Source organism: Vipera ursinii, assembly GCF_947247035.1.
Source record: "Vipera ursinii genome assembly, chromosome: Z".
NCBI classification, from domain to species: domain Eukaryota; kingdom Metazoa; phylum Chordata; class Lepidosauria; order Squamata; family Viperidae; genus Vipera; species Vipera ursinii.
This window is the reverse complement of record NC_139517.1, coordinates 117,156,541-117,170,269: the sequence shown is the minus strand read 5'-3', so window position 1 is coordinate 117,170,269 and position 13,729 is coordinate 117,156,541. Positions and strand designations below refer to the sequence as shown.

At 40.4% G+C, this 13,729-nt stretch overlaps 1 protein-coding gene across 1 annotated transcript in view; it reads right to left on the bottom strand.

Annotated features, from left to right (window-relative positions):
• ADARB2 (adenosine deaminase RNA specific B2 (inactive)) overlaps positions 1-13,729 on the bottom strand; it is a gene marked incomplete at both ends in the record, with an annotated part of 478,028 nt that overhangs the window by 23,553 nt on the left and 440,746 nt on the right. The gene's annotated exons all lie outside the window — the stretch shown is intronic.

The following is a 13,729-nucleotide window of genomic DNA, read 5'->3' as shown; positions in this document are numbered from 1 at the left end:
ATAAAATACAAATAAGTACAAATATTAAAAAAGAATTAAATTACGTCAAAGTCCCACTAAAACCAATAAAAACATTTAAAATCATAATTAAAACCCCCATTATCATCAGTCCAGGTCGGCCTGTTGGAAAAGATATGTCTTAAGGTCATGGCGAAAGGACCGAAGGTCTGGGGCCATCTGGAGATCCCGGGGGAGTTGATTTCACCAAGCAGGTGCCCCAACAGAGAAGGCCCTCCCCCTGGGGTCGCCAGCCAACATTGTCTGGCCAATGGCACCCTGAGGAGGCCCTCTCTGTGTGAGTGCACAGGGCGATAGTATACTCAGAGGGAGAATGTGTCAGATAACCAAAGTATCCATCAGATTATTATGATAGGTGCCATTCCTTCACAGTCCACCTTCATGGAACATCAGCAATAGGAGTTTCTTAGGAAAGCATTAGCATCTCAAATGAGGGGAAATATAATTGTATTGAGTTAAACTTTTAGCCAATTCACCTGCACCAGCTTAATTTATAGAATTTCTTCAAGAGCTATCCTAAATTCATACTATAGTATTCCAAGGATGCAATCCTGAATACATTTACATGGAAGAAATTCCCACTGCATTAAACTGAATTCATGAACTTGTGTCATAAAAAAAAGAAACCCAAAACCAAAAGATTGGAAAATCATGAATTTTCTCAAAGCATTGGGAAAAAAAATAGTTGTCGTTGAATTTATTCCTCAGCTATATTGCTGTCTTTCTGCAGCTCCCCTCTCCCCAACCTTTGGCTTTGTTATGGTGTATTTTTAAGGACATGTTAGCAAGAATTGAAGCAATTGATTGACTCTGAATGATGCCAACGAATGATTTACACGAGAAAAATAATGTAATGGGAAAAAATAAATTGCTTTAGTAACCTGGGATTATTAAGAACAAATTCATGTGGAACAGTCAAGTCAATTCAGTTCTGTTAACTTTTGTCAGCTCAGATCTGGTCATCATCTTCTTCTATAGTTAAGGATTAGCAAATGCTATTTGCAATTTAATTATTAAGCATAAATCAATTTTTACATACAAAATGCATCATCGTAGTCTATTACATTATTCATACTTTCAACACAAGGTAGCATACCATTATTTGTGTTTTATAGAAGAAGAACACTTAAGATGAAGGTTGCAGTTTAATAAGAAGTCCTGTGGCTTAAGCCCTAAGGAAATTGGGGAAAGACCTTTTAGTGGGAATATAAAATATCTTCAATTTCCAGCAAAATAAGCTTGACAAGTGGATTTCCATCTACCAAAAAAAGCCATAGATGGTGATCAACATGTTCTATCCTGATCTCTTTAATTCTTTGTATTGTATTCTTTGAACTGAATTGTATTGTATTTGTATTGTGTACTTGTATTTCTTGAATACTTATGACTGGAAGCCCAAATATTCCTGTCTGGAAATGTTCAGGAAAATAGAGATCCTACTTCTATATTTCCAGGTTTGGAAAGATCAGAGGTAGCATTATTTTTATACCCAGACATATAAAATCACTATGTACCTTCCTTGGTCTCAAGCAGATTCATCACTGTCAGAGTCTATCCATTGTGAACAAGGCAAGGCAGCTTTTGCCTGGGACCTCTGCAGTAATACAAGAGGTCTCTACAGACCTTCCACATTACCTTACCACACATGTGAGCCAGCAGTGTGCTGCAGTTGTCAAAAAAAAAGCCAACACAATCCTAGGCTACATTAACAGAGGGATAGAAACAAGATCACGTGAAGTGTTAATACCACTTTACAATGCCTTGGTATGGCCACACTTGGAATACTGCATCCAATTTGGATCACCACAATGTAAAAAAGATGTTGAGACTAGAAAGAGTACAGAGAAGAGCAACAAAGATGATTAGGGGACTGGAGGCTAAAACATATAAGCAACGGTTGCTGGAATTGGGTATGTCTAGTTTAATGAAGAGAAGGACGAGGGGAGACATGACAGCAGTCTTCCAATATCTCAGGGAAGAAGAGTCAAGCTATTCTCCAAAGCACCTGAAGGCAGGACAAGAAGCTACGGATGGAAACTAATCAAGGAGAGAAGCAACCTAGAACTAAGGAGAAACTTCCTGACAGTTAGAACAATTAATCAGTGGAACAACCTGCCTCCAGAAGGTGTGAATGCTCCAACACTGGAAGTTTTTATGAAGAGACTGGACAGCTATTTGTCTGAAACGATATAGGGTTTCCTGCCTGAGGAGGGGGTAGAAGATGACCCTCCAAGGTCCCTTCCAACTTTATTACTATTACATACCTGTGTTGTGAAAATTTGAACTTTCTGGGCTGGAAAATGATCAGATGTTCCAATAGCTTGCCTAATTTTCTGTTTGTTTCATCCTTATGAACACACACACACACACACACACACACACACACACACACACACAGAGAGAGAGAGAGAGAGAGAGAGAGAGAGAGACAGACAGACAGACAGACACACTACAGGCCTTCAAGCTTTTTTCTCCTTTATCATACTGAACTACTTTTCAAATTTCAGATCTCAGATTTTTACCTGCACCTTTGCCTTCCATTTCTGTATTTCAAAGCTTGAAAAGCAGAAATTGTATAAAGGACAGACATGAGCATGTAGAAAAAAAAGACTGTCTGAAAATACCAGCAATTCTGGAACCTATTGCACATACTGTAATTTACATGACTTTGATTATACTAAGTAAATGTTAGCTGGCAAGAATCAAAGCCCAAGCAGAGGTACACTGACAATCATAATTGCCAAATGCAAACTTGATTCAGACATACTTTTGTCAGCCATTTTTCAAATTCATTCCTACTTTAAGCCTATTCAGAAATATCTGAATCCTCCATTTTCATACTTCATGTTCATTCTCTTTCATAAAAAGCTATGTGGGTGAAAATAATTCAGTATTTTTTCAGCTCTAAACTTATCCTGAGGTTTAAGATGAAAGATGGCACCTTTTCAGGTGCAGTTAAGAAATCTGAGTCTCAGCACCACCATAATAAATAAAAAAATAAAACAAATATGAAAAGCTGAATCTTAAAATATATTAATGTCTTTGCATAATCTTATCTCCAAAATTTCACTATCTCATATAAAATGGGGAAATCTCTTAAGAGAATGCAAAAAGTCTTGTGGGATGTCATAATCTTGCAAAGTCTATCATTTTTAATTAAAATGTAAAAAAGATTATTTCATTTTGGGAGTTTATAGATGCAACTTTAGCATCCTGTCCTTCAGTCAAGCCCTTTGACATCATTTCATATAAATATTAGAGCCCCTGGGAATTGCAGTCATTTTTGAAGCTGAGAAACTTGGATATGTTTGAACATCTTCTGACTTGGGATCTTGATACACAAGTTTAAAGCATTACTTACAGGTAAGAAGCAATGTTTGAACTGGAGTTACAGAATCATAAACAAAGTTTTTGATTTTCAGAACTTTTGAAGTTGAAAACTGGTTGGGTAAATATAGACTATTGCCTAAAAAGGTACAGACATGTAACATGTAGAACTTACATGCTCTGCATGTAATGAATAGGAGCTCATCCTGAAGTACACCAAGTTGGGTATTGGGTATGTCTAGTTTAATGAAGAGAAGGATGAGGGGGAACATGATAGCAGAGTTCCAATATCTCAGGGGCAGCCACAAAGAAGAAGGGATCAAGTTATTCTCCAAAGCACCTGAAGGCAGGACAAGAAGCAATGGATGGAAACTAACCAAAGAGAGAAGCAACCTAGAACTAAGGAGATATTTCCTGACAGAACAATTAATCAGTGGAACAACCTGCTTTCAAAGCTGTGAATGCTCCAACACTGGAAGTTTTTAAGACGAGTCTGGACAGCCATTTGTCTAAAATGGTATAGGGTTTCCTGCCTGAGCAAGGGGTTGGACTAGATGACCTCCAAGGTCCCTTTCAACATTATCATCATCATCATCATCATCATCATCATCATCATCATCATCATCATCATCACAATCATCTTGCAGCACAAAGATCCCTCCCTATTTTTTTTAAAGGGCTTATCTTCATGAAGACACCTTCATCTCATTCACTCACCCAGCACAGAGGCAGCTGTCTTCATTTTTTATATTTCTTCCCTTCTTCTGGCCGATGTCTTCCTCTACTAATGACCTATAGCACCTCACTGGTGATGTTGATGAGGATGGATCAGGATCTGGAATCTATTCTATTCCTACTAGCCACTTGCGATTGCTACAGACATGATTCCTTGGGGCACTGAATTCCATGCTAATTTGGCTAGGATTGCAAGGAGCAATCTGCCTCTTTGTAGTTTTGTGAATGCACAAGACCAGTTTCTTATGCACAGGCTGAACCTTCTCTTTGGGAAGGTTGTTAGACATGGATTTAAAAAACAACCTTATATATAATGAAGGTACTAGCTTAGAAGATCAACTTAAACTGGAAAGTGTGTTACTTGTATGATATATACTCAGGGCTTTTTTTCTCATAGAATGCTCAGAACGGAGTTCCGGCACCTTTTTTGGATGGAACCTTGTAGGGTAGGCCAGGCGGGTTGTATGACATGTGTGAGTTCCAGCACCTTTTTCTTTTACAAAAAAGCACTGTATATACTACATACTCAGTTTACAGAGATAGGAGGCTTATTGGATTCAGAAGATTACAGAGAGCCTGATTTGGTTGGAACGTTTGGAAAAATGGAGAAGATAGGTGGATTTCACTACCTATCCCCTTTTCTCCATAATTCAAGGCAGTTCAGATTATTGAGATTCTGCAGCAGTCAAACATTTACAAGGCTTGTTGGGATATGAGCAAATAGCTCAGTAGAACTGCAGAGATGCACCAAAAACATGTGCCAAATAAACTAATTTTTACTAATAACCACTTGCACTTAATGGGAGCTCCATTTCTTTTGGAATAATTATGTTGAGGGAGATTGTTCCAAAATATATTTTCCAAAGATGTCTGGAGCTTTATCATTGCTACTTAGTCAGAAGTTCTCATCTGCCATTGCTTGTTTCTGCAAAAAATGGTGAGATTGATTCGGGCCTCAATAGATCCTAAATCTTTGTGATTTTTGCATTATTTATTATCCCTCTTAATTATCTTCACTAATGGGGGGGGGGCAGGAAAAAAAGAAGTACAAGCTGAGAAAAGGTAGCCGAAGATATGATTTCATCTGAAACCAGGTGTTAGTCTGACCTCAGCATTACAGAGGACCAATTTAAAAATAATTTGGTATAAGTTTATGGTTTGTGCCTGACTAGAAGCGTAAATGTAAATCACTAGAAGTGTAAAGTGTAAATCACTGCACAGAGTTTCAGAGAAAGAGACAAAGAAAAAGTGCCGAATTACTAATATCAGCGATATACTTTAAATGTATAGAGATAAATCCTCCCTTTAAAAATGCAGTACATAGTTCAATTATTTCTGTAATAATCTGCAACGAGTCAGCCTTTTTTTATCATGACAGACAATGCATTTTTAGTAAAAGGAAAATTAAAATTCTTCCTGTTTTAAAAAAAAATGTTGGAAATGAATGGTGATTAAACAGAATCATATGAGTAAAAACCTGTCTGAAATTCACATGTGGCTGACTCAGAAGTTCATTTTCTCTTTCTCTGCTTCACTGCATCCTGCTTTTTTCCCCCTCTGTCAGGGGGATGAGGAGGGGGGAAAGCTATCTTTCATTTTACCCTTTATATACTGGCCCTTTATTTTATCACCATAGTTTATAAAGAATTGGAAGGATGCTTCATGATCAAAGCAAGTTCAAATAGCAATAAAATATGCTATAAGAAGATTTCAATGCACTCTTTGGTTGATTCATTGGGGAAGACCATATTTTAATACATACAGTTTCAAGTTATTTTTGAAGCTTATTTTGAGTTTCTTTAGAGCGTTGTTATATTACTGCAACACAGAATACAAATCAGTGGAGTGGCCATTCTGCTGCAGAAAAACAAGTATCTTGCAATACTGTAAAGATTAAATATGTTCTGGAATATCTTAATAAACAATTCATACATTGTCTGGTCAGGGAAGTTATGCTGAGGAATCTGTTTGAGACTGTTTCAGATCAGAGGTAGGATTTCAATCCTGTAACTGTGACTGCCATCTTGACTTTTTTCCCATAGTCTTTTCACATGGGTAATCCTAATTTTAGATGTACTTTTTGACTTGTTCACTGGCCATGGAGCTTATGAGAGTTCTGGCATGGAGAAAGTCAAGGCAGAAAGTCAAAGAATGGTCAGGCTCGGAATTGGACAACTCACCATGGCCAACTTGCCATTGGACAACTTGCCATTGGATTCAATTAATTCCTTTTATTTTTGTTGATCACATTTTTGTCAAAATTATTTATCTTTTGTATCAAAGGAAATCCTTCCTATTTTGTAATGCTTTGATGAATAATAAAAGGAGCTAATCCTGCAATGAATTATCCTATGAGCAAATTGGCTGGGTCAAGCTACAATTCCATCCTATTAATATCCCTACTAAAAATTTTAGGATGTTCTTGATATAACTTTATTCAGAACAGCTAGAGTCCTATATATGGTTTTCTTTTTATATCCAGGAGTCAACTTTCAAGTTCAGAGATTCTTAATCTTTTTGTGCCCTGAATCTCTGGTGCAACCTATGGACCCCCTTCTCTGAAAAATGTATTTCAATACACAAAATAAAATGCATGGATATAGATCATATTTCAGAGGAAATCTGTTTGGTTCAGGTAGACAATGACTCAGAGCGGTTTTGCAATGAAAGAGTTTATTCAATACACATAAGTCAACTGACAACTGTCAAATGTTTCAAGCTTTTATACTAGAACTGTTTAAACTGTAACCAATCATCAATCGCTATTTTCCCGCTTCTTTGCAACTTTAACCAATAGTTGCACCAGAATCTCCCGCTTCAAGAACCTTCTTTTGCAACCTGCTATTTACATGTTTGCAACTATCTACAGACACAACACCCCTTACCCCCCAGTTGTTGTTATTTATTGACATAGTCTCTTAAGTATTTGGGTGGCCTATGGACCCTTGATGGATATCTATTGCTTTGGATACCTAAGTCATCTCTTTCAGGTTGTCTGCTTGGCTGGCTTACACTGGTGGATCTGGACTCTTGACTAATTGGCTCATATGCTTCTCTGCTAACAAGTTGTGGTTGTTGTTGTGTTTGATGTTGATGTTCAGCTATTGCTGGCCTGCTCAAAGGGGGCAGCTCCCAGTCAATTTGACTGTGTTGTTGTTGGTAAGCTGTGGACGGACTGGTTTGAATTTCTGCTTCCCCACTAACTGGCAGGTTGTTATCAATAAGCCATGATGCAATGTTCCCCCCGTGTATACTTTGATCCCCATCAACTGGCATGCAACCAATAGTTCTCTTCCTTAGCTGATCTATATGTCTTTTGCTAACCCTATTCCCTTCCCCCTCAATAGTGTAATACAAAGGTCCCATTATCTCAGTGACCACCCCTGGGACCCATTTGTCCCCTTGTGCATAATTCCTGGCCCAGACTAGGTCCCCAATTTTGAATGATCTGTTTGGAATGTCCGGTTCCGCACTTGATGGTAGTCTGTCAGGATGTAACCTGTCCAGTTTGGTGGTTAATCTTTTTCCCCACCTCATTTCTGCTGGGCTTTTTCCGGTAGCCGTGCACGGGGTCGTATGTTGGGTCAGCAAGAATTCAGCCAGTCTTTGGTGCCAATCGCCACGGATGATTCTCTTTAATGCGTCCTTGGTGGTTCTTACGTTGCGTTCAGCCAAGCCGTTGGTGGACGGGTGGAAGGGTGCTGATGTCGTGTGTTTAATCAAGTTGGCCCTGAGGAAATCCTGGAATTCAAAAGAGGTGAATTGGGGCCCATTATCTGACACAATTACATCAGGTAACCCATGAGTGGCAAAGAGGCCCCTTAAGACTTGTATTGTTTTACCAGAAGTCATTGAACTGACGGGTACTACCTCTAGCCATCTAGAGAAACTGTCCACTACTACTAGAAAGGTTAACCCTTGGAAAGGTCCAGCAAAATCAATATGAATCCTGGACCAAGGATTCCTGGCTAACTCCCACTTATGAGTACGTGTGTGTTGCAGCTCAGGTCTAGAACGCTGACACAAATAACAATTAGAAACACATTCTTCAATGTCCTTGTCAAGTCCTGGCCACCATAAGTGACTCCTAGCCAATGCCTTCATACGTACTATTCCAGGGTGACCCTCATGTAGTTCTAATAAAATTGTAGGTCTGTGGATTTCAGGAATGACTACACGGTTTCCCCACAGAACACATCCCAAATGGGATGATAGTTCATCCTTTCTTCTAAAATATGGAATGTACTTGGCATCCGGGTTAGTACTTGGCCACCCACTAAGGACCCAGGCCATAATTCTTTTTAGGATATGGTCATTATTTGTTGCCTCAGCAATATCTTTAGCGGTTAAGGGGCATTCAGGAATGTCCTGTAAAGACATTATTTGTCCCACAGGAGCAGGGTCTTCCTCAGTGTTATTTAATGGCAGTCTGCTAAGGGCGTCTGCATGTCCCATTTCCTTGCCCGGTCTGTGTTGAAGGGAAAATGAATATGCTGAGAGGAAAATTGACCACCTCAGCATTCTGGGCGACATTATTTGGGGTGTCTGTTTATCAGTGGTAAACAGTCCCAATAATGGTTTATGGTCAGTGAGTATGGTAAAGTTCCTACCATAAAGGTAATCATGGAACTTTTTTACTCCTGCCACGATTGCTAATGCTTCCCTATCAATCTGTGCATAATTCCGCTCTGCTTTAGTAAGCGTCCTGGAATAATATGCGATTGGCTTTTGAACGCCATGACTGTCCAAGTGGCTGATAACAGCCCCCACACCATAAGGTGAAGCATCGCAAGCTAAATAAATTGGTTTATTCTCAATAAAATGGGTTACTGTTGATTGGCTAGAAAGAATATTTTTTAATGTTTGGAAACTAACTCTATGTTTGTTAAGCCACTGCCACGGGGTTTTTTTTATCTAAAAGTCTATGAAGAGGTTCTGCTATGGCAGCTTTGTGTGGCACGAATGTGTGGTAAAAATTAACTAATCCTAGGAAGGCTTGTAATTCAGCCTTGTTTTTTGGTTCTGGTGCCAATTTAATTGCCTTGATTTTATCAGGGGTAGGATGAATTCCATTTTTGTCTATCCTAAATCCTAGAAATTCAGTGGACTTAACCCCAATGCAACATTTTTCCTTTTTTAATTTAAGTCCAGCCCTCCTAAACCTTTCCAATACCTGTTCCAGACGCTCTGCTAATATTTCTTCATTTCTTCCAGCTATCAGGACATCATCAAAATAAGGGCATACACCAGGTATGCCCTTTAAGGTCCTCTCCATCACTTCTTGGAAGATGCCTGGAGCTGCTGCAATACCAAATTGCAGTCTGTGGACTCGGAACGCCCCCTTGTGGGTAACTATCGTCTGAGCTTCAGCAGCCTCTTCAGAAACAGTTAATTGCAAGTACGCCTGCGCCAAGTCTAACTTGGCAAATATGGCGCCGTCCTGTATCGTGGCGAGGACCTGCTTCACCGTCGGGACCGGGTAAGCGTGTTTTTTCATTCCAAGGTTCAGGGTGGCTTTGTAGTCAGCGCAGATCCTCACATCCCCATTAGGTTTAAGGGGTGTGACGATCGGCGTTTCCCACAAACCACCCTCGACTGGTTCTAGGACGCCTTGGCCTACAAGCTTATCGAGCTCGGCCTCGATTTTTTGCTTCAGGGCGAAAGGCACCCTTCGGGCCTTAAGCCTGATGGGTTTAACCGACGGGTCTAAATTAAATTTTATTGGGGGCCCTTTGTATTTACCTAAAGACCCATCGAATACGTCTGCGAATTCATCGCAGACTGATTCGAGGGTCTTATTTTTAATAACTGTGTTTATTCCCCCTATCCAAATACCCAGGGCAGGAAACCAGTTAAGGCCTATTAGACTAGTCCTATGGCCTTCAGTAACTATTAAATCTAAAGCTCCCTTAAACCCCTTAAATTTAACACTAAGGGTAATTTTCCCTTTAATTTTTATTGGGGGTTTTTGGAAGTCGGTCAATTGGATTTTGGTTGAACTAAGTGGAATTTTTCTGCCACTTATTTGTTCAATCTTTTTCAAGGTTTCACTAGATATTATGGACACTGAGGCCCCTGAATCTATTTCCATTTTGCAAGGAACCCCTTGCAATTGGACTATGATTTTTAATTTTCCTTCCAGAAAATTATTAATTTTTCCCTTCCTACTATGATTAACTCGCGCCACCTGCCCACGGTTCGGAAATTTAGCCCACGGTCTAGGGGTCTCTTTGCCACTATAGTAAGGGGTTACCTTACCTTCGGGCCAAACGTCGACTTCATGTAGGCGATTGTCGCGTGCACGACCCCTGCAGATGGCTTGAATGTGGCCGGTCTTCCCACACGATCTACATCTGGCGGTACGAAATCTGCAAGTTGCACGGGGATGGTTGCCCCCGCAGCTGCCACATCGGTTGTCGTTGTCGCGCGGTCTCATTGCAGTGTCTCTCCATTGTCGTTGGGTCGCGGTTACTTGTCGTTGTGGTGTTGCGGTTTGGAATTGGCGGTTCGGTTCAGGCTTGTCACTTCGGGATGGTTTTGCCGCCATTTTTCCAAACCGTCTGGTGACTTCGGCGATGTCATCTTCCCATTGCTGGTCCACCTCCCCGCAGTCCACAAGGCCTTCTTGATTGATTTCGGCAGACGCAGCCATGCTACTACGGGGGGGGGTCGCGATACCCGGTGGATTCATAAGTTAATAGTTCGTCCAGTACTTCTTGCAAATCGCCGGTGGGCTTGGCGATTTTTCTATTTTGTAGATGCTCGTCTCGCAAGCCAAGTACCACTCGGTCCCGGATTCTGATTTCCAAGTTGTCATACTTGCATCATACTGCGGCTTCTCTGACTGCAGCAACGAATTTTTGAATCGATTCGCCCGGCCTCTGATTTCTTTTTTCGAAAATACGACGCCAAAAGAGTTCGGATCTCCTTGGCGTGAAATGTACTTTTAGTTTAGCTAACAGATCGGCATACGGAACACTTGAGACCGGCTGTGGTTGACAAAGTCCTACAGCGATCTGATATACTGGTGTGCCGCATATTGTCAGTAACGCTGCCGCCTTTTTTCGGTCGTCCGTTATCCCGTTAACAAGCAGGAACCCTTCGACCTGTCCTACATATTCTTCCCAGTCCTCTGGGAAGCTTGGGTCGAATTCTTTCAAGGACCCGATTTGCGCCATTCGGAGGATTGTTGATTCCGCCGCGGCCGCTTGTGGTTGACTGTGACTTCTTTTCAAATTTGCCGCCTATGCGCAGCTGTTCCGCCGAACCTACTCCGGTCTGCCGTCTATCCCACCTTCGTCGCCAGTTGTTTGGTTCAGGTAGACAATGACTCAGAGCGGTTTTGCAATGAAAGAGTTTATTCAATACACATAAGTCAACTGACAACTGTCAAATGTTTCAAGCTTTTATACTAGAACTGTTTAAACTGTAACCAATCATCAATCGCTATTTTCCCGCTTCTTTGCAACTTTAACCAATAGTTGCACCAGAATCTCCCGCTTCAAGAACCTTCTTTTGCAACCTGCTATTTACATGTTTGCAACTATCTACAGACACAACAAAATCAATTATACTGAAATACAATTATCAGAATATTATCACTTCAATTATCACTTACCACATTTTGAAGACAGAGCTTGCTCACTATCACTAGCTCTCTCTCATCACATTAATAATTAGAGCCTTGGTGGAGCAGTAGGCTAATGCCTCCTTAAGTAACACCAGCTGCCTGCAATTAATGCAGGTTCGCATCCCACCAGGCTCAAGGTTGACTCAGCCTTCCATCCTTCCAAGGTAGGTAAAATGAGGACCCAGATTGTTGGGGGCAATTAAGCTGACTTTGTAATAATGCCGCTTGGGGGGGCGAAAGCCCTAATAAGCAGGCATATACATAGAATGAAGGCTACTGCTAAGCTTGTAAGCCGCCCTGAGTCTTCGGAGAAGGGCGGGATATAAATGGAATTAAAATAAATAAATAAATAAATAAATAAATAAATAAATAAATAAATAAATAATCATGGAGCACAATTCCACTTAGAAGCCAGTTCTGTATAGCCAAGCATTACTTCAAAAAAATGCAAAGCTTGCAGCTTTCATCTGTGAGAGAGGAACTGAGTCTGACCAAATGCAATCCATACAGTTGTGATATACTGTATTAAGGGTTTGTCAAAAACACATCATGCCAGACAAACCTTATTGCATTCTTTGACCAAGTGACAATACTAGTGGACCAGAGGAATGCTGTAGATATAATTTACTTGGACTTCAGTAAGGCATTTGATAAAGTAGATCACAACCTACTACTTGATAAGATAGAAAAATGTGGGTTAGATAGCATCACTACCAGATGGATTCGTAGCTGGCTGACAGACCGTACTCAGCATGTGGTCCTCAATGGAACTGCATCTACATGGAAGGAAGTGTGTACTGGGGTGCCCCAGGGCTCTGTTCTGGGCCCAGTACTCTTCAACATCTTCATCAATGATTTGGACGAGGGGATAGATGGGGAACTCATCAAATTTGCAGATGACACCAAGCTAGCAGGAATAGCCAATACTCCAGAAAATAGGCTTAAGATACAGGAGGATCTGGACAGACTCGAACACTGGGCACTATCTAACAAAATGAAATTCAATTGTGAAAAAAGTAAGGTCCTACATTTAGGCAGGAAAAATCAAATGCACAGGTATAGTATAGGTAGTACTTTGCTCGATAGTAGTAACTGTGAGAGAGATCTTGGAGTCCTAGTGGACAATCACTTAAATATGTGCCAGCAGTGTGCTGCAGCTGCCACAAAAGCCAACACAGTGCTAGACTGCATTAACAGAGGGATAGAATCAAGATCACATGAAGTACTAATACCACTTTACAATGCCTTGGTAAGGCCACACCTGGAATACTGCATACAGTTTTGGTCACCACAATGTAAAAAAGATGTCGAGACTCTAGAAAGAGTACAAAGAAGAGCAACAAAGATGATTGGGGGACTGGAGGCTAAAGCATATAGGGAACGGTTGCTGGAATTGGGTATGTGTAGTTTAATGAAGAGAAGGGTGAGGGGTGACATGATAGCAGTGTTCCAATATTTCAGGGGCTGCCACAAAGAAGAGGGAGCCAAGCTATTCTCCAAAGCACCTGAAAGCAGGACAAGAAGCAATGGATGGAAACTAGTCAAGGAGAGAAGCAACCTAGAACTAAGGAGAAACTTCCTGACAGTTAAAACAACTAACCAGTGGAACAACCTGCCTCCAGAAGTGGTGAATGCTCCAACACTGGAAGTTTTTAAGAAGAGACTGGACAGCCATTTGTCTGAAATGGTATAGGGTTTCCTGCCTTAGCAGGGGGTTGGACTAGATGACCTCCAAAGTCCCTTCCAAATAATAATAATAATAATAATAATAATAATAATAATAATAATAATAATAATAATAATAATAATAATAATAATAATTATGGCTTTTTCCCCCTCAAAAAGCCTGGATTGTTTAAAAAGCAGCCTAGCTCATGAAAAGAACCTTATTGTATAAGTCGGAGGATTTGAATTTCACCCATCTCATACTCTGCAGCATGAACACACCCAAGTTCTGACTGATAGAACTAATGTACATTTTCCACTTATGCTATAGTTTTATGATGTTGTCTTTGTATC